This window comes from Balaenoptera borealis, assembly GCF_965194805.1.
Source record: "Balaenoptera borealis genome assembly, chromosome: 7".
Classification (NCBI taxonomy): domain Eukaryota; kingdom Metazoa; phylum Chordata; class Mammalia; order Artiodactyla; family Balaenopteridae; genus Balaenoptera; species Balaenoptera borealis.
In genome coordinates, this window is record NC_138864.1 from 114,804,464 (window position 1) to 114,827,626 (window position 23,163).

Genomic DNA, 23,163 nt, shown 5'->3' on the forward strand with positions numbered 1-23,163 from the left:
GTATAGTGGTAGAGAGGGTCTGTTCTAGATTAGAAGAAATTTAAGAGACATAACCAAATGAAATATGTGGACCCTGATTTGTCCTGGTTTTCAAAATAATAAATGACATTATTTAGACTATCAAGGAAATTTAACTATGGATTGGTTTTAAATTATATAAAAATTATTATTAATTTTTAGGTGTGACAATGTTATTGTGGTTAAGTAGCAAAATATCCATTTTTTAGAGATACCTAATGAAATAACAGCTGTGAAATGATTTGATGTCTCCCTTTTAATATAAAATATTTCAGAAAACCAGGCAAATAATGGCAAAAATGGACAATTATTAAATCTGTGATGGACATATGAGTGTTTATTATAGATAGTAATATAATTTTGAAGTGTCTATCAGTCATATCATTTTGTAGAGCTAAACCATTTTAGACAAATAAAAATTATTTAAATTGGCCTAAATGTATTAAGATCCTAAAATGCACATTTTTTTACTATTATTTTAACCATAGGCTTATTTTAACCCCAGGCTTATTTTAACCCTAGTTTCCCTTTCTTTTAGCTCTACAAAGCCAGGCATAGTTAGTAACAGGTGGTTAGTTAATATTCACTGATAACTCTTAGTAAGACTTTTTTGATATGCTTACTAATAACTAAGTGAATGAATGTTTTAATAAGTAGATAAATCTTTTTGCAAGTCAGATGATTTCCAATTATTTGCTTAACAGAACTGGAAGACTTAATTGAGTTGCCGGCTGATTACCCATCAGAAAAATTTTCAGCAAAGAGAACTATATGACTTTTTCAAAAGTAACTCAGAAAGCGTCCAAAGAATTGATTGGCATCGCTGTAACAAAACTCCTTTCATTTTCATCTACATATTCATGTAATCACATTTTCTCAATGCTTATTTCTATAAAGATGGAAAATAGGAATAAGATTGATGCTGAGTCCTGTCTCATTCTAGCAGTAAGTAGCAATTTAGACACAGATAAATGAAGTAATTGGGGAAGGAGCACCATCCATCTTATTAAGAGGTTCCTTCCCATTAATTTTTTACTTTTTATATTTGATAATTATTCATCAAAGTGTAAAATATTTATGTTGCTCTGATTAATTGTGAATTTATAGTTGTAATGATAACCCAATCAAAAAGAATTTTTTCATATTAAAAGCCAAATCATCACAATTTTTTAAATGTATTTATACGTATGTATATACAGTCAGCCCTTTGTACTGCAGGTTCTGCATCCATGGATTCAATGAGCCACGGATCGAAAATATTGGGGAAAAAAAAATTCCAGAAAGTTTCCAAAAGCAAAACTTGAATATATCACTCCAACAAATATTTACATAGCATTTACATTGTATTAGGTATTATAAGTAATCTAGAGATGATTTGAAATATATGGAAAGATGTGTGTATGTTATATGCAAATACTACACCATTTTATATAAGGGACTTGAGCATCCTCAGATTTTGGTAGCTATGGGGGTGGTGGGGTCCTGGTACCGATCCCCTTCTGATACCAAGGGATGGCTGTGCATATGTATATAGATATATATATATGTATTATAGGGTGATCAATAAAAGCATTTAAGCATAAAATATATTACATTAGTATAAATTCTATGTATATTCTTTCTATTCTTACCTAGGATGACGATGAGTCCATGGAGAAAAAAGAAATGGTTTAAAATATCTGACTGCTAAAATATCATATGGTCCTGTATTTTTTTTTTTATTTTTTTTTTTATTTTTTTTTTTAAATTTTTACTTATTTATTTATGGCTGTGTTGGGTCTTCGTTTCTGTGCGAGGGCTTTCTCTAGTTGTGGCAAGCGGGGGCCACTCTTCATCGCGGTGCGCGGGCCTCTCACTATCGTGGCCTCTCCTGTTGCGGAGCACAGGCTCCAGACGCGCAGGCTCAGTAGTTGTGGCTCACGGGCCCAGTTGCTCCGCGGCATGTGGGATCTTCCCAGACCAGGGCTCGAACCCGTGTCCCCTGCATTAGCAGGCAGATTCTCAACCACTGCGCCACCAGGGAAGCCCATGTCCTGTATTTTTAAAATGAATGATATTGTGCATCAGATTGAAGCTGAATCTGGCCTCTGTACCCTGACACCAAATTAAATCTCAGAGACACAGTTTTGGGTGAAGTAGAAAAGAATAGCTTTATTGCTTTGCCAGGCAAAGGGGGTCACAGTGGGCTATTGCCCTCAAAACTGTGTATCCCCCCATGGAGAGGGTAGTGAGAAGTTTTATAGTAATGGTTCAAAGAGGGCGTGGTCAGCTCGTGGACATTCTTCTGATTGGTTGGTGGTGAGGTAAGTGAGAGTCAGCATCATCACCTTTCAGGTTCCAACTGGTCTGGGGTCTGCATGCTTATGGGCAGCATACCGTCATTAATCATTAACTTCTCCCACCTAGAGGGCATTTCAGTCTCTGCAAAACAGCTCAAAGATACTGTTGTCTGTACCCGTTGATGGGGAACCAGGACCTTGCCCCAAGGCTACACTATTGTTTCTCTTGACTATTTCTCCTGACCATTTCTCCTTTGTCTCACATCCTTCCCTTCCCTAATTAACAACTGCTTGAATCTGCTCACTGGAACTCAGGGAAGGTCATGGAGGCTGAATGAAGGCTATTTCCTGTAATCAAAGAAATGCGGGACACAGAAAGGCTTTGTACCCAGGAGCCCCACAGGGCCCTACTCGGTATCAAAATTGCTAAGATATTTAGATTCCATTGGATATGCAATTTTTTAAATGTAATATAAATGTTTCCTTTCCAAATACCAATGTATGCAACATGTTGGAATTGTATCTTTGTCACAGGAGAGCGAGCACAGGAGAGTTCTGGTACCTGCCACCCATCAGCTGCTGACCAAGACACAGGAAATCAAGAGAGAAGACACAGCATCACACACCCAGTTAGATACACAGCCCTTCCCCCTTTTCTCTTAAGTCTTCTTCCTGGCCCCTGTGATGGAGAAGAAAGAACTAAAACAGGAAAGGAGAAAGAGTAAAAGAGAGGATCACTCTCCCCTCACTCTCCAAATTCTCAAGTCAAAGCCAGGCTGAAGAAAATACCGTTTTAAATGAAAAATAAAATGGAAGTTTCTACTTGCACTAGAATTCATTTAATAACTGAAATTGAACAGAAAATTATAGGGTCTTTCATGGTATTATTAAGGGATGGGAAAAAATGATTCAACATAGCATGGGCAGGATTTTGACTCCACCAGATTCACACTGTTCAATAAATTGGTAATAAAAATAAAACTAAAAGATATTTACATATACAATAAAAAAAGAATACACGGAAAGATTAATTGTGATCATCTCTGTATGATGATTATTTTCTACATTGGGCATTTCTGTATTTTTCATTTTGTTAAGCAACAAACATAGTAGTTTTAGAATGAGAAAAAAAGTACATGTTTTCATTCCTAAGAAACTCCAATATTATTTTTAATATCTATACACATGGGCCCAGGCCAAATACTTTTTACAATTATAAAAGTATTACGTGTGAGTAGTTTAAAAATTCATATAGTACTAAAAAAGATTATACATGACCCGGCATTTCCTTGCTCTCTCTGCCTTTCTCCCCTCATCCCCCTCCATGGAACAAACCGCTTTCAACTGAACTGATTGTTTCTTCTGTTATTTATATCCCTATTTCTAAAAAAAATTACATATAGCCTCTTGAGTCATCTATTTTAAACAATCCCCATGACTCCATATAATAATAGACTAAGATTTAACTCACTTCCAATTTTTGCTTTCCTCTCCCACCTCCACTCTTTATCATTTTTATCCCCATTTTCATTTTTTCCCTCTTATGACTGTGACAGTGTCAATGTTGTTCCCCTGGTGAGTCAGAGGGTACAAGGTAGAAGACTACGTTTTCTTTCTTATGTAATTTTTTCTTTTATCTGGAGTTAATTTGCTAATTTTCTTTGAGTGTCTGACTAATTCTTCCTACAATTTCCATAGTTCTGTAAAATAACTTAAGCACATTTTTTAGTGTGGTTCACACTGCCCCCCCGCCCCCACAAGACACACTTTTTTTTAAACCCAAGCTGGAGCTTAGATCTAGACTGGTGGTTCTCTAGAGGCTGCACAGCTAACATCTTAAGGCTTCCCTTTGCCTCTTCTGCATTGAATCTCTCACTTCTTGCATCGTTTTTCTTTCTTTTTATAGAGTATCTTTCAGTACTGTCTTGAAAAAATTTACATCAGAGACATATTTTTTTCTAAATTTTCCGTTTGGAAACTTTTTATTCTACCTTCGTACTTGACTGATAGTGAAACCGAGCAGGACTCTAGGGGCCCTCCAGGGTACAAAAGCCTTTCCCTGTTCCCCGTTTCTTATTTGCAGGATAAAGGCCTCAGCCTCCTAGACCTCCCAGAGTTCCAAAGAGAAGATTCAAACAGTTGCTAATCAGGGAAGTAAGGGAATGCGGAAACAACGAAGGATCAATCAAGACACTATAGTGCAGAGATTAAGCCAGATCCTGGTTGCTCCTCAGTGGATATACATAACAATATCTTTGAGTTCTTCTGTAGGAACTAAGGCCCCCACCCAAGTGGAGGAGATTCTAAGTTGAAAATTGTTTTCACCCAGAATTTTATGGGCATTCTTCTGTTATCTTCAAGCTTTCCCTGGTGTTGAAAAGTCTGATGACATTCTAATTCCCATTTCTTTGTAAGTGACTTGTTTGTTTCTCTCTAGAGTTTGTGTTTCTGGTTCTCCTTATATTTGGGGTGATTTTCTAGTTGAACAATTTTGAATAAAACAGGATGTGTGCTGCTCATGTCTTTAACCAATTTCTCTCGGCCCCCAGCCCAGGGACTCCCGCCAGAGGTCAGAGGATCGCTGTTTCCCCTAAAATCCCTGAAGAGCAACGAGAGTGCAGAGAACCTGCTCATTAGCCTGGGTAACATCGAACAGCATAAGTGGAGGTAAGAGAACATTCTCCCTGTTCCAGTCGTCTTTCGCTGTGTAGCTGCTATACATTGAATGTTTGTGTCCCCCCAAAATTCACATATTGAAATCCTAACCCCCAAGGTGATGGTATTAGGAAATGGGGCGTTTGGGGGGTGCTTAAATCATGAAGGTATAGTGCCCTCATGAATGGGATTAGTTCCTTTATAAAAGAGGCCTAAAAAAGGTCCCTTGCCCCTTTCCACCATGTAAGGTTACAGTGAAATGATGCCATCTATGAGCCAGGTGGCAGGCTCTCACCAGACACCAAATGTGCTAGCTCCATGATCTTGGACCTCCAAGCTTCCAGAATTGTGAGAAAGAAATTTCTATTGTTTATAATACACCCATTAACCTGTTAACACATGTTCATGTGCCCGATGCACAGTGAGGCCAAACAAACTAAAACATCGGAGTTTGGAGCAGAGAAAGGTTTATTACAAGGCCATGCACGGAGACAAGGTGCCCCATACCCTAAAAAGCCGCAAGCTCCCGGAAGGGTTTGGCAGAGCATTTTTAAAAGCCAGGTGAGGGAGGTGGGGTCGCAGGTTATGTGATCAGATCGTGGACCATTCTCTAACTGGCTGATGATGAGGGAACAGGGTAGTGTCACAGGGGTTAACTTTATCAGTCCTTAGGCTCCAGGAGGCCTGGGGCTATGTGCTCATGGTCATCAAGTAGTTAAAGTCTTCCAATTGGTGGGGGGGGGGGGGAGGGGGGATTTCATATCTGCAAAACAACTCAGGAAATTTGCATCAAATACTATTATCTAGGTACTTTAGAGAGGAGCTAAAGCAGAGGATATGGGGGAAGGCCAGTCCCCGGAAGGCCCCATAGGGACTACTGCTCGGTTACATACCCATCCTATGGCATTTTGTGAGGACACCCTGAATGGACTAAGGCAGAAATAAGCCACTCCAAAACTTAGTGGTGTAAAGCAACAATCTTTTTTTTTTTTTTATCATTATGCTCATGATTTTGTAGATCAGGAATTTGAGCAGAGCAAGTGGGAATAGCTCACCTCTGCTCCATAACGCCTGGGTCTTCAGGTGGCTCAAATGGCCAGGGAGAATTGGGTTGGGGTCATATGTCTGGGACTCCAGTTTTGACTGTCAGCTGGCTCCTCAGTTCTTCTCCTTGTCATGTCTGATAGAGCTGAATGGCCAGGATGGGTTCTGGCCATCCTGGTGACTGGGCTGTGTTGGGAACAGTAGGGGCACGGAAATATCTCTCTTCATGCAGCCTGTCCACGTGACTGGCTTGGGCTATCACACAGCACAATGGTTACAGGTAGGATGGACCTCTGTGGTAGCTGGCTTACCTCAAAGCGATCATTCCAAGATGTTAACTTGGAAGATGCAAAGCTTCTTATGACCTAGCCTCAGAAATCCCAGAATGTCACTTCTGTCACATTTTATTGGTCAAGAAAATCCTAGAGCCAGCACAGACTCAAGGGTAGTGTAATAAGACTCTACCTCTCCATGAAGGAGGAGCAAAGAAATTGTGACCATCTTTAATCAACCATACTCCCATTCAATACTGTGAACATATTGGAGTATAGAACATAACTTCTACCTGAACAACGTGCCAGAAGAGTCTAATTCGGAACTGAGAAGCAGCAACAGGGAGTATCTGCAGCATGCAGAACAAGGAAGGAAGATACCACAGGGAGGATACCACATTAGAACTGAGGGAATGTGTCTTGGAGGACCTGTTGGAGGAGAAGGCACCTGGGGAGATTGCATTCACATCACACACTAGACATCTCCTGGAGAGCTCCTGAACAGTTGAAGAGAATCTGAAATAGTTCTTAGTATTCTGTGAATAAGGAGGGATTCCGAGAAGCAATACACTTTTATTGTTGTTATTATGACCCCATTTCACACACATTCAACACAACACACACACATGAACAGGAATGGCCAAAGGAAACTCCTATTACAACAATAAGACTTCTGCAGTGATTGTGTAGCTTTACTATAGGAAGATGTTCATCATGAACCATTCAGCCCCTCCATGAGCAATACATCATCCAAAACTGATGGGTTCCATACTTTGCAAGTGAATAGATATGAAATATACTAATGAAATAAAAAATTGATACATATTTGAATATCATTTATGTACTGGGGGAGGAATATATCAATAAATGTTGCTGATACAATAAGTAGCTCAGAATATAGCAACGGAAGTCACACATCTAAATGCCATAAGAGTAAACAAAAGGAAAAACTTGAGAAACAAGTATCTAAAGACTACAAGAAGTAGACAAGGTCAACAAGAATTAATTTCTTACCTTCAGCACTAGAAAATAAATCTTTAAATCTCTCCTAATTGGATATAAATTATTCTTTTTTCTTTTTTTAATCAACATCCTACCTATTGTCTGCTATCCTGGCCTTTCCTCATCTTCTCCCTTGGACAAAACCACTTTGGAGGAATTAAGTTGTTCCATAACCATCCCATCTTCCTCTCACAATTTCATTCCCAAAGATATTGTAGAAACTGCTGATATCCTGCAGACTGTTTAACTCTGGTGAACCAGAACCATCTAATCATGTTGATATTAACCAAGTAGCATATGACAATGAACTACATGATATGTATAGTTACATTTTTCTAGATTAGAATTCTAATTCTAGAATTAGAATTCTAATTAGAATTCTAAGATCTCACCCTCATGAGCCATAAGAATATCTGCCTTTAAGGAGCTATATTTTTATAATAGCAATTCACTCATTTCTAAATCTCTCATCCTTTTATTTTCCAACTGCATGGAGAAAAAATATTGTTAGAAGAAATCAAGAATCAGACATGTTTATCTCTCTTAATTCAGGGAACACTTTTAAATTTTTTCCATGATTAATCAATAAGACCTTGTTTCTTTTCATCCTTATTTTGTTCTTTGGGAAAGAATATGATATATCTTACTGAATAAGCACTTCTGCCAAGCAGTGCACTGGTTATTAAGATTTTTTTTTTTCTTCATTTATAGGTGTTCTAAACTCTGATGACTAATATTTCTGGAGATCTCAACCTTTATTTTTTTTAATATTTATTCATTTTATTTTATTATTTATTTTCTTTATTTTTCTGGCTGCGTTGGGTGTTATTTGTTGCATGCGGGATACTTGTTGAGACATATGGGATCTTTTTCACTGCGGTGCCCGGGCTCTTTGTTGTGGAGCATGGGCTTTTCTCTAGTTGTGGCATTCGGGTTTTCTCTCCAGTTGTGGCGTTCGGGTTTTCTCTCCAGTTGTGGAGTTCGGGTTTTCTCTCTAGTTCTGGAATGCGGGCTCCAGGGCACGTAGGCTCTGTAGTTTGTGGCACATGGGCTCTCTCGTTGAGGCGTGCGAGCTCAGTAGCTGTGGCACGCGGGCTTAGTTGCCCCCTCATCATGTGGGATCTTAGTTTCCCAGCTAGGGATCGAACCCACGTCCCCTGCATTGGAAGGCAGATTCTTTACCACTGGACTACCAGGGATGTCCCTCAACCTTTAGATAAGTAATGACATTACTCAGTCTCTATTCTTAATAATTGTAGGAGGTATATTGCTTGTCCAAGGGCCATTCTTCTACAGAATTAAGTCCTAAATTGTATTCAGAAGAATATTGTTGAGTGTGACTTGAAAAATAAAGATTTCCATGGTCAAATAAGTTTAGGAGGGGCTTCCCTGGTGGTGCAGTGGTTGAGAATCAGCCTGCCAATGCAGGGGACATGGGTTCGAGCCCTGGTCTGGGAAGATCCCACATGCCGCAGAGCAACTAAGCCCCTGCGCCACAAATACTGCAGCCCACATGCCTAGAGCCTGTGCTCCACAGCAAGAGAAGCCACCGCAATGAGAAGCCCGTGCACCGCAACGAAGAGTAGCCCCCCACTCGCCGCTACTGAAAAAAACAAAAACAAAAACCTGCGCACAGCAACGAAGACCCAACGCAGCCAAAAATAAATAAATTTATTTAAAAAATAAGTTTAGGAAACACTAAGTTAAGCAAAGTTAAATGGTACATTTACATCAGGACTTTTCAAAACTTTAATATGGAAGATTAAAGATTTGTGAATCTTAAAATTTGGAGTGTTCCATACAGCCTTTCCAAAACTTACTGACCTTTATTGCAAGCAGCATAAATGTCATATATTTAGCTTTGTTCTGTATACATTTTGAGAAACGCTACTTTAGAAATAGCTAAATAAGTCAAAATGGAAACTTCTTAAAAATCAATTCATCCACAAACATAACCTACTAGAACCTACTAATGTTAAATGATAACTTCAGAACAAATTTACTGAAAACTTTATGTTTTCTAATGATCAGTGTTACTTAATGGCTACTTTTGCTACTCTCATAATTTAAGTGAGTATCTGAGATCTTCACAAAGAGTGAGCACTGAAACTTCATTCTTACTCTAGGTTTAATTTTAGTCGCTAAACAGACTGAGTTGACAGAAGGGCTCTCTAAGTTTATGAATAACCTTTTAATCTCCTAAAGAGCTTCTGATGCTTTGTTTTAAGGAACTTATAAGAAATTTTCCCCATAACTCTTACCAGCAGAGTATTAACAGGCCACTCCTGGCTATTTTATGTTAGGGCAAATACAATGTCAATCTCCTAGCTCTTAATTTTAAAAACAAATACCCAGAAGCAAAAGAAAGAAGGAGGGGAAGGGAAAAGAGAAAAGAGGAGGAGGAAAATAGCATGGCAGATTGTTTGCAGAATGGAAATATTTGCAAAATGTTTTACAGAATAACCACAAGTCCTCAGATCCTGTTTTTCACTTTTCTTTGTAATGACTTCGAGGTCCCTCCCATCAAGTAGAGTCTATTTCTCCATCCCTTGAACCTAGGCTTGACCATGCCATTTGTTTTTGTCAATAGGCCATTATGAATGTGATGCAAGAGACTTAAAAAGTACTTGTGCATTGGGGCTTGCCCCTTCTTGCAACTCTTTGGAATCCTGAGTCCATCATATGAAGAAGCCCAGACTAGATTTTTGGAAGATGGAGCCCATGTGGAGCAGAGAGGAGCCAAATTTCTATCCTTATTTTTAATTATAATTTATTAATTTCCTGCAATAGTAGATGATTAGCTTAGTCATACCACCCTCATCCCTCCCATCCTCCCCATCAAACTTGAAAAGGCAAGAGGAATGTTGAAACTGAGATTTCAAAGATGGGGCAAGAGGAATGTTGCAACTGAGATTTCAAAGATGGGATGTTGAAACTGAGATTTCAAAGATGGGATGTTGAAACTGAGATTTCAAAGATGGGATGTTGAAACTGAGATTTCAAAGATGGGATGTAAATAGAGGGACAAAGAGGTGGGAGGGCCCTAATGCAGGAAAGAGGTTGGTCCCTTGGGAAATTAAAAGAAGTCAGTGGAGGGACTTCTCTGGTGGTCCCGCAGTTAAAACTCTGCACTTCCACTGCAGAGGGCGTGGGCTCGATCCTTGGTGGGGGAACTAAGATCCCCCATGCCATGTGGTGCAACCAAAAAAAAAAAAGAAAAAAAAAGAAAAATTTAAAAATTAAAAAATAAAGGGAGTCAGTGGAGCTGGAGCACGGTGAGCAGGGTAGTGAAGGGTATAAGATGGAGTAGAAGAGAAAAACGCAGACAGGCAGGACTCGGAACATGCAAGACATGGAACATGCAAGACCTTGTAAATTTACAAGAACTGGATTTTATTTTCAGTGGGTTTTTTTTCTATCAAACTCAAAAAAAATTTTTTTTAACTGTAATATGCAGCACCATTGACACATGGAGGTATCAATGGGGGAGACCAAATGATATAACCTAATTGGAGGGCCATTTAGCTATACAAATCAAAGGACTTAAATTTTTCTCTTTGACCCTGAAATTCCGCATTATTCTAGGAAATCATCATGGCTGTGCAAAAATGTTTCTTTTCAAATATGTTCATCTTATTATTTTTGATAATAGTGAAAACTGGAGGTAACCCAAAATATCTAATAGCAGTTTATTAGTGAAATAAATTGCAATATATCATAATGGATTATTATTGAACCATGAAAATTACTGTCAAAATGTATATGTATATATAAAACATGAAGAAGGGCAGGCTACAAAGAAGTATATTCAATATAATCTGAATTATGTAAGAAGAAAATTGCAGAGAAATAAATGAGTGGAAAAATATAGGGCCAAATGTTAACAATGTTTATATTTGTAGCTGGAGTTAGGAGTATTGTACAGCAGAAAACTATTTGGGAAAAAGTTCCTCATCCCCTGAAGGTGCCAAATTTCCTACCCCCAATATTCTTCAGTGACTGCATCTCTGGGTCAGAAATACTGTACAAAGACTGTTTATAAATACAGATTGTTGTGTGTAAAAATGATAGTAGAAAACTGTCAGTCAAAATATAGAGATTATATACAATATAAATTTAGCTCTGTAATAGACTATACTAAAAGGAATAGAGAAAAATATGCTTGCCAAATAATTTAAGTCTGAGTCTAGAATGAAGAAAGTGCAGAAAGAGAAAACTAACTGTAGTGCCAAGTTAAAACTCTGTCTGATATAGGAAATACAGGGTATGGCACAGACAGATGGAGATGGGGAAAGTTCGGACTTCCATCCTACATGAGGATCCAACAGCTGCACCTGATAGTCTAGGGCTTCTGTCCATCACATCATATGTAAATCACAACCAACTAAGGAGGAAAAAATTTAAGTATCTCAGCATCCTGATCCCTGTAAAATGGACTGGGTTCACAGACTACTTTTCTCTTAAGATTCATGAGAACACCCTTCCAGGTATGCTCATCTGCTTAGGAGTCCCCAAAAGTTGCTCCAACTTGGACTTGGGATTTTATCTGTGTGGAGGTGAATATCTTTATCTTCTTTAAGTGACATTCTCTCAATAATTAAAGGTCAGAGAAGGTGTGGATTTTAGAAGTCTTTGGAAAAAAAAAAAACACTGTGCAAATTATTGTATTTCTCTGAATAGCTTAACAGGGGGGGAGAAAAGGAAAAAATTAAAAAAACCCTGTCTGTTATCGAGAAATTATTGAGATTAATTAGAGTTTTTTGAAGTTCAAACTCAACACAGCTGATTTTATTTTCTCCTTTTTTACTTATCTCTATTCTTTCAGCTTTCTCCAGTGAGCATGTAATTACTTTCAAGGACAGAAAAATTAATGTTATTAATTTTTATATCTCACTACCAATTTTTATTGCTTTATTTTTTAAATGCAACCAAAAAAACAATCTCAGGAGGCTGGAGTCCCTGGGTTTGAATTCCAGAACTAATAATGAAGGTGGTTTTGAAACAGGAGGGAAAGGGGCAGGGCACAACATTTAAAAGAATGACATAGCCATAGGACGTGACAAAAACTGGTTAGAACCAACTAGGTCCAAGATGGTGGAATATTCGACTTCCAGTGGAATGCTAAATGACACACCCACCAGCACCATGACAGTTCTGAGGCTAACCATAAAAGGCCAAAAAGTGGGGGGTGGCCCAATTCCTGGAAATCTCTGCCCCTTCCCCAAAATAATTGGAATAATCCTCCTCCTCATTAGCCTATGAAATTACACCACCCATAAAAACTAACCACCCCATATTTCGGGGCCTCTCGCCTTCTGAGATGGCCCACACTCTGTCTGTGGAGTGTGTTTCTCTCTAAATAAATCCACTTGTTACCTATCACTTTGTCTTTCACTGAATCCTTTCTGCTATGAGACATCAAGAACCTGAGCTTCATTAAGTCCTGAGACCAAGTGTGTGACCTCAATTAAACGACCATGGATTCAAGTCCCAATCTGGGGCTTGACGGGTTTGAGTCCCAGCCCCATGCCTACAAGTCCCAGTCAGAGTTACACGGTTTCAGTTTGGCAGTCACAGTTAGCCAGAGCATGAATCAGGTAAGAAAGATCTCAAAAGCACAGATTTCTAACAGTGTTTATAAGGCCTATTTCTCCCAGCTTTAGAGCCCTTGTACAAGTGCCTACAATTTTGCAAATCCCCATAAATCAGGGAGAAAATCTAAAGCTCCAATAGAAAATGAAGGGGCAAAAAATGTTTCTATTTATGGATGTAAAAACTATAGCATATTAAATCTGAATGCTTTAAACGTAGATAATTGTGGCAAATTGTGTTTCCCCAAAATGGTCCCATTCCTCGGGCTTATCTGCAATGTTACCTTGACTCTCTTCTCATCATGAAATGGGGTCTGCTTTTCCGCTTTTCCTTGCCCTTACTCTGGGTCGATTTGTGACTCACTTGGAACACTTGTAACATTCTATTTGGAATGCATGGAAGAGATGCTGCCTGACTTTCAAGGCTAGATCAGAAAAGGCATGGTAGCTTCTGCCCCTGCTCACTGGAATACCAGCCCTTAAGCCTGCAGCTGGCATATAAGTGGTCCAAATGCCCCGAGGCCCAGACCAGCCCACGCAGAGAGATCAGTCAGCCAGACCCAGAGACCACAGAAAGTGAGTTGCCCAGCCAGCCCCCAGCTGCTCTAGCCCCCAGCTGTTCCAGCTTTAGATACTGTCTGCCAGCAAATTCATGAGAGACTCCAAGCCAGACCCACCCAGTGAGCCCTCCAGTATTCCTCAGCCCCCCAAACCATGTGTGTGCTAAAGGGGCCATGCTAAAGATATAATATTAAGGGATGTGATTAGGCCATCCCAGTCTGCTAATTGGCCCTATCCTTCTGAATGATTACATTGCAAAGCAAGGCCTCCAGAAAGACATTCCTGGGTTGTAGAAGGGACATATACATCTCAAAGGAACAGAGAAAGGATTTACAATTGCAAATTACAAGTTTTCTAAAACAAATTATCTAAGAAAAGTGAGGACAGGTGCCTATCATCAGGTTTTGGCTGGAAGAAACACTCTATTCTTTTGGTAGCCTTGGGCTTTTCCAGGCTGGAACTTAAGGGGAGCAGGGTTGTCCCAAGAACATGGCCTTAGGCTGCTGGAAGCCAGGTAGAGCTTGGTCAAGTCTCTTAGTGGGGGGATGGAGGTGGAGTGGGGAGGAGGTAGGCATGGAGTTGCTTTTGCAGTTTGCAGTTCTCAGTTGTTACATAGCAATAGATAAACAGAGCAAACTTTCTTAACTAAAAGTGAAGTGCTCTGTAACAAAAACCTAAAACACGTGGCATTGGCTTAAAGACTGGGCAGCAGGAGGAGGCTAGAAGGACTCTGAGGAGACTATTAGAGAGAGCTGAAAGAGCCTGGAGGAAGCTGTCAGTGAGGGCTTACAGTAAAGGTAAGGAAAATGTTATTGAAAGCTGGAGGAAAGTGGACTCTTGTTATGCAGCAGCAGAAAGTTGAACACACTCTTGCCTGCAACAATGTGGAAAACAGAAAATGTGTCTAATATACTCTATGATCTAGCTAAGGAGATTTTGATCTTGGGTGGACTCACTTGGAGGAGCTTGAAGCAGGGTTTCGGTTCCTGGCCAGAGACTGAGGTCAGGCAGCAGCAGTGAGAGCACTGAATCCTGGCCACTAGACCATCAGGGACCAGTGGCCAGTGACAAGGCCCTGACCTGTCAGCTGCGTAGAAATGAATTTCCACATAGAGACGGAAAGTAGTGAAGCAAGTAAAGTGTTTATTAGGAGAAAAAAAGAGTATGGTATGTGTGGATAGACACATGGGCAGACTCAGAGAGTTGCACCCTCGTGGTAGTTTGAATCACTTTTATGGGGCATTTCTTCCCAGTTTCCTTTGGCCAATCATTTTGATTTGCCTGGTTCCGAGTCTGTATTTGGTATATCTCAGGATCCTCCCATGTGTGCGCGTACATCTCTCAGCCAAGATGGATTCCACCGAAGAGGCCTATGGGTAGTTGGCATCACTTACTATGGGGTGGCGCCCCCTCCCTTTTTGACCTCCAAGGAGCTTCCTAGTCGAGAAGGTCTCCTTGACTTCAAGAATGAGAAATATGTGGTCTCTTATCTTCTATCTGGGCAGGGCGCAGCCTCCTCTCTCAATTGTCCTGCTATTCTGGTCTTGGAGAATCAGTCCACAGGGAACGAATCTCCAATAGCTTACCCTGGGGGGTGGGGACCCATCTACCTCCTACCTCAATTTCAAGGCAGAATATTGAAAATGCCACTTACCTTCTGTTGCCTGCCTATCAGATACAGGTAGAAAGAGGGCAGCTTAAAAGGGAACTGTTCCATTTTTAAGAAAACTGAGAGGAAATATAAAAGATTCAGGACTTGCCAGATTCAAAATTAAAATTATTTCTCATTCCCAGATTTTCCAGACAGCAGCGGATACTCAAACTACATGGCTGTATCTGTTTCAATTGTCTCTTCATATAATAATATCTTTGTAATATTTTTTATAAAGAAAAGAGGAAAATAATTTGATCTTTTCTTTAGCATAATTGATCAAAAATTGGTTTTTTAATTATTCATAGTTTTGACTAGGTATTAACGAGAACTAAATCATCCACCTAACTTTTTTTTTTTTTTTTTTTTCTTTTTTATGCGCGGGCTTCTCATTGTGGTGGCCTCCCTTGTTGCGGAGCATGGGCTCTAGGCGCGTGGGCTTCAATAGTTGTGGCGTGTGGGCTCAGTAGTTGTGGCTCGTGGGCTCTAGAGCGCAGGCTAAGTAGTTGTGGCACACGGGCTTAGTTGCTCCGCGGCATGTGGGATCCTCCCGGACCAGGGCTCGAACCCGTGTCCCCTGCATTGGCAGGCGGATTCTCAACCACTGCTCCACCAGGGAAGCCCCATCCACCTAACTTTATATGTTGGATATTTGGAATAATTCCCAGAGACTCGCTTCTGGCTCCCTACATTTGTCAGGGAGGAAAATTTTCCCTTTACCCTTCTAGGGTCTTCTGGCTGGTCTAAAAATTAAATTGACATGAGACAGATTAACAAGAGAAAACCAAACAAAAGTTTAATAACATGTATACATGGGAGAGGCCAAGAAAAACTGAGTAACTCACCAAAATAGCTGAAGCCCTCACCTTAAATACCATCTTCAGCTAAAGACAAAAGAGGATGTTGGGGGTGGTGGTTTGGGACTTCAAAGGGGAGGAAGGCAGTTCACAGGGAGATGGAAAAGTAAATGTTTGGTAAACAAATGTTTGCTGGCCCTTGTAGAGACAAAGAGACACAAAGAGGAATTCTAACAGACTTTGCTAGGTTTCTTCCTGTCTACACACCTAGTTCGAGCTATAGTCGTCTATGGTGATAGCTCCCTTCCTGGAACAGGTCCTCTATCTATAGTCTTTTAGGCAGTTAAGGGGAAGGTCAGAGTTTCTTCCTGAGTCTCTGGGGCCTTAAAAATAACCAGCCTAAATTAATCCTCATGCCAAAGAGACACATTTTGCAGTGGCAAATTTTGTTTCCCTACACACGTTTCTCTGTTCTTCTCCTCTAAATACAACCATAAAAATAAACAACCATAATAGGACTCTGAAAAATGGAGAAAAAAAAAAAAAAGGCAAACTGGCTAGGGACCTCAGGACTTGAGGAACAGCAATGCAGTGAGTTCCCTGGGTTCAACTTTTGTCTCCCATCCATCTTGAACTCCATTAGTTCCCTCCCATATATTTACCTTCCCATAGTCTGTGGCCCTTGGAAGCCTAAACTGCTTTCCTTTGCCCTGTCATTTCTCTATAAATTTATTGTTATTATTTTTTATTGTTGTTTTTTGTTGAAGATGCTGTATAAACTGGAATTCTAAGCTGCCATTTCAAGTTACTTTTGGTTTAGTTTTCTCTCGCATAATGTGGGCTGCACGTGTTAAAAAACTGTTTTCCTCTTGTTATTCTGTCTTTTTGTTAAAGAGTCCCGGCTAAAAACCTGACATGGGTAAAGTTTTCCCTCCCCTACACCCCTATAGCTCAAGGTGACTCAAGTAGGCTCTTCCTTGCCCTGAGGTACCAACAGAGATCAGGTGAAAAGCCCACCAACACATTCACTTGTCATACCATGAACCAGGAAAATCACAAATTGGATGAGAAAAGACAATTAACAGCCAATACTAAGATGAATCAGATACTGGAATTATCTGACAAAAATTTCAAAGCAGCCATCACCAAAAAATGTTCTTATAGGCAATTACAAATTTTCTTGGGACAAACAAAAATTAGAAAACATCAGCAAAGAAATATACGTTTTAAAAAATGGAAATTATAAAACTGAAAAATATAATAACTGAAATAAAAACTCACCAACTGGGCTCAGTAGTAGAGTGGAAATGACAGAGGATAGAATCAGAAACTTGATTATCAATTAAAATAATTTAATGTGAACAACAGAAGGAAAAAAGACTGGGAAAAATAGAACTTTGTGGACTTGTGGGACAATAGCAAAAGATCTAAACATTGGATTCTCAAAAGAAGAGAAAGAATCGAGGGGAAGGGCTGAAAAAAATTCTAAGAAATAATGGCTGAAAACTTCTCAAATTTGGCAAAAGACATACATCTACAGATTAAAGTAATTGAGCGAATTTCCAAAAAAGGAAATCAACACCAAGATACATATTCTGAATACTAAAGACAAAGGTACAGTGGCTAAGATGGTATCATAGAGGCCTGCAAATATGTAATTACATTGTGGCAACAGTAAAAGTCCAGGAACAGACTCATGTATATGAGTGTATATAGTGAGTGTATGAGTATATACATATACATGCATATATAATTTATATGTATAAATATATAAACACATACTATATAAATGAGTACATGTACTCATGTGTATAACTGAGGGTAAAAATGATTATAGACATGTAAATATAATTTTATATATATATATATATATATATATATATATACCTTGTTTTATTTTACTCTAAGATGTTGTGTTTTTTACAAATTAAAGGTTTGTGGCAATCCTGCCTTGGAGCAAGTCTATTGGCACCACTTTTCCAATAGCATTATTTTTAAATTAAGTTATGTACATTGTTTAGACATAATGCTATTGACTATTGCACACTTAATAGACTAATAGTGTAAACATAACTTTTATATGTATTGGGAAACCAAAAAATTGGTGCAACTTGCCTTATTGCAACATTTGCTTTATTGTGGTGGTCTGGGACTGAACCCACAATATCTCCAAGGTCTGCCTGTATATAAATGAGTATCTGCATATACTCATATATATGATAATTGAATGATAAATGTTGACAGCTCAAATAAATGGAGATAGGATAAATTACTCAATATGCAGTTGGAGACAATGTCTTTCCATTAGAATAACAAAGTGTGATCTCTTACACCATAATACTACAATCAAAAACTAATTCTGGCCAGATTTAAAATATTAAACATAAATAACACAATAGAATATTAAAATGAAAAAACGCAGGTAAGTGTCTGTTACAGTTTGAGGATGAAGAGCTTTTTAAACTTGAAACCAGTTCAAAAAAAAAGGAATTTTGTTTCATTCTCCATCTGACAGAAGGTGAGTGGCAAGAATAGAGTGCCTCTTGAGATGTTTTTTAGCTCCGAGTACTCTTACTACTTCAGCTACAACAATTCAAAGAGAATATTATCCCCTATAGCCTGTAAGTAGGGTTTTCATATTTAAATCTTCAAATAAAATCTAGTGACACTTTGTTCTCATAGGATATCAACTCCTGTAAAATCAGTTGAAAAAATCTTTATTGAAAAAAGTCATTGAATTTACGTAGGCAAGAATCAATTTATTACTTGATTTGTATTTTCTAAATTATTCCTTCATTTCATATGTTACTAGACTTTATTGTCTACCATTCTTGGCTGCACATTATAGAACACTTAACTAACAGTGACTCACAAAAGGGTTTTTGTTTTTGTCACAGCAAGAAATTTGGAGATAGGGAGTGCTGGCATCCAGACCAAGATTCTGAGACCCTCTTGTAATATACTTCATGGTTAAAAAATAGTTTTCAGAACTCTGGACATCAAGTCTGCTTTCAAGAGAAAAAAAAGGGGAGAAGAGGTGGTGTCAACCACGTCTGTTCTCTCTCTTTTTTTTTTTTTTTTTTAAATTATTTATTTATTTATTTATGGCTGTGTTGGATCTTTGTTTCTGTGCGAGGTCTTTCTCCAGTTGCGGCGAGCGGGGACCACTCTTCATCGCGGTGCGCGGGCCTCTCACTATCGCGGCCTCTCTTGTTGCGGAGCACAGGCTCCAGACGCGCAGGCTCAGTAGTTGTGGCGCACGGGCTTAGTTGCTCCGCGGCATGTGGGATCTTCCCAGACCAGGACTCGAACCCGTGTCCCCTGCATTGGCAGGCGGATTCTTAACCACTGCACCACCAGGGAAGCCCCACGTCTGTTCTCTCTTAGTCTGCTCAGGCTGCTATAACAAAAATACCATACGTTGAGTGGCTTTAACAACAAATATTTATTTCTCAATGTTCTGGAGGCTGGGAAGTCCAAGGTCATGGTGCTGGCAGATTTCATGTCTGATGAGGACCCACTTCCTGGTTCATAGATGGCTGTATTCTCACTGTGTTCTTACGTGACAGAAGGGACAAGGGAGCTCCCTGGGTCCTCTTTTATAGGGTCACTAATCCCATTCATGAGGGCCCCACCCTCATGACCTAATCACCTCCCAAAAGCCCCACCTTCTTATATCATCATATTGGGGATTAGGTTTTAGCATATGAATTTTGGGAGGCACAAACTTTAGATCTATAACTGTCTCTTTCATTAGAAAAGAAAAAGCTTTCCCAGTATTCACTAACAGTCTTTTGTTTGTGTCACATCAACCACAACTGGCTACAAGAAAGATTAAGGAAGTCAGTATTCGGTTTTCCAAGTCTCTGTGGTGGAAACTGTCATGAACTGTGTCTGCCACAGAATTACAGCTGCAGTCAACCCTAAACGGTTGTGTACCTTGGGAAATTAAGCTCTATTTCTGGGACACACATCCAGGAGGAGGCAACCTAGTGTCACTTTCTTTTGTAGTCTTACTTTTAAACTCTACCAGTGTTTAAAACTTCTGTTTTCTTTAGTGATGTAGTTCATTTTGTATTTCCCAAAAGAAAGCTAATACTTATAATTATAGGCAAGTCTAATCTGTTGCACGAAGATTCTGGGCGTGGCTCCACATATTTGTCACATCATGGTACTGCTCCTCTTTGGAGCCCTGTGGCAAAATTCAAACATATTATTTTGTATTTAAATCTTTTTTTAAAAAAATCATAAAAATAGGAAAGACAAAAGTATAAAGGGAGAAGTGTAGGGAAGTATAATAACAAGATAGAGTCTTCCACAATTTATTCAGGTAGTAAAATTTAACATTAACAATTTCAAAGAACTATAGGGACAGAAAACAGTGATCAAAATGGTCGTATATTAATAACAATATTCATTCATTATACTGTTAGTAATAATAAATATCATAACATTTTTAGTAATAAAATGGCAAAAGTACCATAGTTGTAAGCTATCCTTTCTCTTTTCACACCTTTCATGAACTAATTATCAAAAAAACCATGAGAGATCTACACCTACCATCTCCATTTTCTTCAACTTCTTTTTTCTTTCTGTCTACAGAGTGACTTTATTTGGCATTTAGATTCTCACATGACATCATATACCAAAATCGATTCCAGATGGAATAAAAACTAATGTATAGAATGTCTTATAAAGAACAATAATTTAAGAGGTTTGGTCCTGATGCATGAATAAACAAACAGATCGATAGAACAAAATATAAGCCATAGAACTAGATCTAAATGTAAATGGGAATTTAGTATAAGATAAAGACAACATACCAAAATAGTAGAGAAAAAAATTGATTCATAATAAATGGTGTTGGGCCACTGAGAAGCCATCTGGAAAAAAAATTAACTTGGCTCCCTATCTCATTCTTTTTGCCAAAATAAACTTCACATAAATCAAAAATTTAAATGTAAAAATGAAAAGAAACAAATTAATCTTGGTATATATCTAAACAAAATACAAACCCCAGAGACCATAAAGGAAAAGATAAATTGGACTACATAAACATTTGAATTTTCTGTACGGCCCAAAATACCACAAACTTAGATGACAAACTGAGAAAAAATAATTATAAAATATTTGGCAAAGTACTAATTTTCTTAATACATAGAAAGTTCTTAATAAACAATTGCCTTGACCCAGCAATTCAAATTCTGAAAATTTAAACATCTGATATTCTTGTATATGTATATAGAGACATATTGTTCATTGCAACATTATATGTAACATAGTAGACTGGAGGCATAGTTTTTCATCCTGACATGTTCAGTGGAAAACTGTGCAGCTAATTTTTAAAATGGGCTACAAATACACACAATAATCTAGAAAGGTCCCATATATATCTTTAAGTAAACGAAACAAGGGACAGAAGACAGTTTGTAATAGACTATCATTGTTTAAAGGCTATATGTGGGTATGGGCATAAAAAATTCTGAAAGAACACAGATCCATGGATTCTGGAAATTTGGGTTGAAAAGGAGACCTACTTTTCATTCTATATTCTTTTGTACTATTTGACATTTTTTGCATGGGCATGTAACATATGTGCATGTATTTCTTTTCAAAAAAAATTTTTATGTGCAAAGATAAATGAATAGTTGTGAAATTTCTGACAGGGAAGAACTCTAAAAGTAAAAGTAACAAAAAAAATCAGGAGGGAAAAGATTGATCACTTTGACAACATAAAATTTAAAACATCTATTTTATAAAACACAAAAATTAAGCTGCAAACAGAGAAAACTACACAAGAAATTTCACAAGTTTATATCTTTATTATTAGCTCAAACAAATTAACATGACAAACACTAAGAATCCAATAGACAAATACTCAAAAGACATAATTCACAAAAGCACCCTGCCATTTTCCTTCATAGCATTTAGCGCAATGTTAATTATATATTATCATGTGGCTATTTGTTTGATGTCTGTCTCCCTCACAAACCTATAAGCTCTGTGAGGGCAGAGTAAGTCTGTTTTGTTCACCCTGGTGGCCTCAGTAACTGACATACTGCTTCACACTTTGCAGGCACATAATAAATATTTGTCGAATTGCTTTAATCATCCACCTCCTCTTCTCCTGGTTGGTGAAGGAGGGATTCCTGCCCTAGGATTATGAGGCTGGCTGAAGACACAGCTCCCAACACTGGACAGGTGAGATCAACAGCAGTTTACTAGTGTGTAGAGTCACAGCCTGGGAAGGAGGACACCCCAGGCAGGGCCACGCAAGGCTGGTACTTGGGAACAGGATGAACAACCAGTGCTATGGGAAGCAGGCTTTATAGTATCATGAGGGTGGAGTGCCCCCAGTTCCTGTGGAAGGATGTGATTGGCTCGTTCGAATGATTCCACTTGTAGGCAGGAAACTGAAGCCCACTACTCAGGGATAAGCAGGAACTGCCCCCAGTCCCTCTGATAAGGAGGGTTGTTTGGCGAGGGTACCTTATTCTTAAGAGCAGAGCGGGGTGGGGAACTGGCAGTTAGGCCATTGAAGCCCCTCTCAATTTCACCAGATTTCAAAGCAGTACATTATATTGGACCTTAATTTTAGTTCTTACTCCACATGTATTATTTAATAGATGGAATACTTAAAACTTGAAAAACGTTCAAACTTGAGAGTAATCTAAGTTCAAAATTAAAACAATAAAATACTACTCCCCCCACCCCCACGTCAAATAAGCAAAGGTTTCCTAATGTGATAATAATTAGTGCTAGCAATGATAAAGGGATACTATCACCCTCATGCATGCTAGTGAAACTTCACATTTAAGAAAGCAATTTGCTGGGACTTCCCTGGTGGTCCAGTGGTTAAGACTCTGCCCTCCCAATGCAGGGGGCCCAGGTTCAATCCCTGCTCAGGGAACTAGATCCCACAACTAAGAGTTTGCATGTCACAACTAAGGAGCTGGCGAGCCGCAATTAAGGAGCCCACGAGCTGCAACTAAGAAGCCCGCCAGCCGCAACTAAGACCTGGTGCAACTAAATAAATAATAAAATACTTATTAAAAAAACAAAAAAGAAAGCAATTGCTGAGTTGACTCCTTTAAAAAACCATCAGAAAACCCTGTTGGATCAAGGAAAGGTAAATTTGTTAGACTTACTGCAGTAAAGTAGAAACATGACCTTGTCAGAATTTCAGTAGAATCTTAGAATGGGAAATTAAGATAGGATATTTTTAGAGTTTTAGTGCCTGGGCTAGGAGATTTTTAAAGCAGGCCTTACAAGGTGAGGAACTGTTGAATACTG